The sequence below is a fragment of the Eptatretus burgeri genome, chromosome 2 (genome assembly GCF_056783735.1).
Source record: "Eptatretus burgeri isolate ZD-2024b chromosome 2, Ebu_testis_v1, whole genome shotgun sequence".
Classification (NCBI taxonomy): Eukaryota; Metazoa; Chordata; class Myxini; order Myxiniformes; family Myxinidae; genus Eptatretus; species Eptatretus burgeri.
This window is the reverse complement of record NC_140962.1, coordinates 9,601,439-9,606,307: the sequence shown is the minus strand read 5'-3', so window position 1 is coordinate 9,606,307 and position 4,869 is coordinate 9,601,439.

Genomic DNA, 4,869 nt, shown 5'->3' with positions numbered 1-4,869 from the left:
AAGAGAGAGAGAGATGAAGAGAGAGAGAGATGAAGAGAGAGAGAGATGAAGAGAGAGAGAGATGAAGAGAGAGAGAGATGAAGAGAGAGAGAGATGAAGAGAGAGAGATGAAGAGAGATGAAGAGAGATGAAGAGAGATAGAGAGATAGAGAGAAAGAGAGAAAGAGAGAAAGAGAGAAAGAGAGAAAGATAACCATCGAAAAGTCATTACATCCAAGCTAAGCAGTTGACTGTTTGAATAGTCTGATTCACGTTGAGCAGACAGGAGCGTGATTGCAAATATTTGTCATGTTTCAGTTATGAAATGAAAAATTTTCTCGGCGGAATAATGGAATTATGGAAATGTGCGCAAGTACCGTGAGAATTGGAATACAGACTTTGAGTAATCAGTGCCGCTTATTAATCTGTTCATTCTAACGGAGAGAAAAGCGAGACGCATCGAGACTTGCAAGAATAAACTTTTGCCTGCAATATTTTTGAATGCCAACCTTGTAATGAAAATATTTATTGAGGACCTAACCATGGTTATTTATTTTTGATAGATTTTTTTTTCTTATATTCCTTCTTGAACTCATCTCGGTTTTTGTTTCTTTTGTTTAATTTGATAGTCTGTTTTTTTTTTTCCTTTTTTTAACCAAGCTGATCCATCATTCTCCTTCAGCTTTGATTGCTAAACTCTATCTCTCATTAACAAGAAGTACTCTGGCCAAATATTTACTGGCCCTGTTGGCTAATGTCAATCTGTGTGAGGACAAGTTGAACAATAGGTTTTATCAACTGGAAGTTGCCAAAGATGCACCAACTTCCATGGGAAGCAAGATCAAAGGTCATGTTTTTGGCACTAGCTCTGCATTGGAGCAAGAGGAATGCCCAAATCGTCAGCACTTGTTTTGCTTTTACGAGTCCCATATCTTCATCATCAAGACCAAGGGTGAATTGCATGTTTCCATTGCTTTGCAATTTCTTCCTTGTTCGTAATAGGTTAGATGTATGAGATCTTCCTCAGCTGAAAAAAAAAATGTCAAAAAAAATCATTTTAGAGTAAAATCACAAACACTTTGGAGTGCCAATCGTAGTTGTTACTTTTTCAGGATGATATGGATATCGTACGGGATAGAAAGTTGTGACAATGGTGTGACAATGAAGATAGACAATTGTGATCAAAAGCACAAAACCTTCATTGATGCATAATTATGACCTCATGACTTTTATTGATGTCCAATTATCTATCTATAATTCCAGCAATCTGTGTGTGTGTGTCTGTGAACGCTGTTTCTCGACAACCACTGGTCCGATCCAATTGAAACTTGCCAGGTATATTGCTGCGGACCCGAGTATGTGCTTTTTCAAGGTTTGATATTAATCGGACAAGTGGTTCCCAAGTTATGGCCATTTATTTACCAAACCAATGACAGGACACGTTGCTGCATAGGTGTGGCCATTGGGGAAGAAATCCTCAGCCGCGTTCCCCATTCCGGGTTACAACGTACGGACTTCCGGATAGCAGGGGTTTCCTTAGAAGCCGGTTACCGGCGACCCGCAGCTGTCTACTCAGAGAAAAAATGGCAAAGGTCGCCGCCTACTTCAGCGCCGATCTTTTTTTTTTTGTCACCATGAAATCTCTTCATCCCGTTTTGAAATCCGACACGAAAACACATTAGTATTTCGATAAAAGCGGGCTGACTTTTACTGTTAGTACTCTCGCCAGGTCAAGCACAACACTGACCTGAAAATAACTCAAGCAGCTAAAACACACCTCCTGCAATAGAGAGTTCTCTGCTTTTGCCTCGTTTTGGACTGTTGGCCTGATACCCAGATACCATACAGCAATGACCTCAAGAAAATAAGCTTTGTAGGCCTCGCAGTTTCGGTGCCGAAACAATGGCATCGAAACGAAAATCCCTGTTTGACTTTGGATTTTCGAAGAAGTCCAAAGACTTCTGGCTTCTGGCCATCTGGATGGGAGGTAAGCTTCTGGCCATCAGTAATTGGTCTAAACTTGCACTCTCACGAGTGCGACGTTGTTGTTGTTTTACGAAACACGTGTTTCACCTCGTCCATTTTGAGCTTCTGTCAAGTGATGCGGCTCCAAAATACACGGTCACCCGTTGTGCCTTTTTAATTTATAAAGTAATTAGCCTATAAGCTTAAAGCAGCTTTTGTACATGTTATTATTCATGGTTATTTGCACTGAAAAATCGCCGTTTATTCACTGAAGTGAAAGCCATGTATGAGCAGCTGTGAACTGGCCAACTAAATACTGGTACCACAGGTACATGCATGTACCATAGACTTGAACTAACTATACAGTATAGCTGAATTTCAGTCAACCAGTCAGTCAGTCAGTCAGTATGTTAATGCAACTACATCCAGAATAGGCCAAACCACCTGTTTTTGTGGAGTTTTCCACCCCAACAGCATGATAATGAGAACTATTTCATGTCAGAAATCATGCGAGAATGCATCTCCAGCCATCTAGGATCCTCCAGCTTCTAGGGCCCTGGACCCCGGCCATATAGCTGCGCTCGCTTCGCTCGCGGTGATGGTAACCTGCTACTTTTCAATGGTAGCCTCCAACTGCAAAAAATAAGGAAACCCCTGGATAGTGATGACCTACTGTATCCTAATAATTTCTCGATTTCTTATGCGCATTTATAGATAAACACAATGCCCCAATCCAGTCGTCATTTACGAGAGCGAAGGAACGGCCTGTGTGGTTGTTTGAAAGTTTTTTTTTTTTTAGTTTTTTTTGCACGTATGGGCACGCACTAGTATCTTCAAATGTGGCATCATCTCATAAACACATGTTCGATATCTGATGTCGAAAGAGATAATATAAATGTACCTCAAATTATAAAATTTGCTGTAATGTGGAAGTATACTTTGTCTGAGAAGCTCTAAGTCAGAAGTTAAAATGAGCAGTCTGAAAATATTTTAAAATAACATTACGTCCTTAGATAATCCTTCATGTAGCATGCCGTGTGTGAATAATCAGTAGATTATGGCGATCATTGTCTACCAGTCAAGCAAGGGAGAAAGTAAATGAACAAACAATGCAATGGTTTGAAGGAAAGCCACCAAATATTACTTTTATAAATATACTAAGATTTTCAAAAGAGTCAAAAGAGAGAGGGAGAGACGGACAAAGAGACACAAGAGATAGAGTATTTAATTGAGGTTGAAGGGTAATTAGATTATCCTTGCTGAGATAATGATGGGGGTAGGTCGAGATGTGAAGAGAGGGTCCTTGAGTTGTATCAAATTAGTAGTGCCAGTTAGAGGTGCTTTCTTTTTAGGCCAAACATATGAAAGGGATATCCACAGGACCATATTATTCATTACCAGCAAATACAACCTGTCGTTTCACCAACGGATCAACAAAGTGGAGTGGGGGGGGGGGGAGAGGAGGAGGAAGGAGTAGGGTGAGAGAGGGAAGGGGAGGCAGAAAGGATGAAGATGGGAGAGCGACACCTCAAACGTTGCTATTCACTGCGGGAGGGAGGGGTGCGTGTACAAGAGAGAGAGGAGAGAGAGAGAGGAGAGAGAGAGAGGAGAGAGAGAGAGGAGAGAGAGAGAGAGAGAGAGAGAGGAGAGAGAGAGAGAGAGAGAGAGAGAGAGAGAGAGAGAGAGAGGAGAGAGAGAGAGAGAGAGAGAGAGAGGAGAGAGAGAGAGAGAGAGAGAGAGAGAGAGAGAGAGAGAGAGAGAGAGAGAGAGAGAGAGAGAGAGGAGAGAGAGAGAGAGGAGAGAGAGAGAGGAGAGAGAGAGAGAGAGAGGAGAGAGAGAGAGAGGAGAGAGAGAGAGAGAGAGGAGAGAGAGAGAGGAGAGAGAGAGAGGAGAGAGAGAAAGGAGAGAGAAAGGAGAGAGAGAGAGGAGAGAGAGAGGAGAGAGAGAGAGGAGAGAGAGAGGAGAGAGAGAGAGGAGAGAGAGAGGAGAGAGAGAGAGAGAGAGAGAGAGAGAGAGAGAGAGAGAGAGAGAGAGGAGAGAGAGAGGAGAGAGAGAGAGAGAGAGAGGAGAGAGAGAGAGAGAGAGAGGGAGAGAGAGGAGAGAGAGAGAGAGAGAGAGAGAGAGAGGAGAGAGAGAGAGAGGAGAGAGAGAGAGAGAGAGAGAGAGAGAGAGAGAGAGAGAGAGAGAGAGAGGAGAGAAAGAGGAGAGAGAGAGAGGAGAGAGAGAGGAGAGAGAGAGGAGAGAGAGAGGAGAGAGAGAGAGGAGAGAGAGAGAGGAGAGAGAGAGAGAAAGGAGAGAGAGAGGAGAGAGAGAGGAGAGAGAGAGGAGAGAGAGAGGAGAGGAGAGAGAGAGGAGAGAGAGAGAGAGAGAGGAGAGAGAGAGGAGAGAGAGAGGAGAGAGAGGAGAGAGAGGAGAGAGAGGAGAGAGAGAGGGGAGAGAGAGGGGAGAGAGGGGAGAGAGAGAGAGGAGAGAGGACAGAGAGAGAGGAGAGAGAGAGGAGAGAGAGAGGAGAGAGAGAGGAGAGAGAGGAGAGAGAGGAGAGAGAGGAGAGAGAGGAGCTACATTCTATGAGGAGGGGGACACAAGGAGGGGACAGAGTGAAAGAAAAGGGTGGAGGAGAGGAGGAAAGTTAAAAAAAAGGCAGGTGAGGGATGGAGGTGGGGTTAGCAAAGAGAATGTGACACTCGATGACTGAACACAAAAAGAAAAACAAAAAAAATGTCAGAACAACTGTACAGACAACACAACAGAGTTTGTAAAGCAATTCACTGGAACATCTGCAAAAACTTTGATGTCCCAGTTCCAGCAAATTTTGGGGAAAATGAACCAAAAGCACTGAAAACATTGAAGTATCGCTCACGTATGACCTAATGATCACATCGGGCGTTAACATCGAAAACAAAGCATTGTGACCAGATATCATAC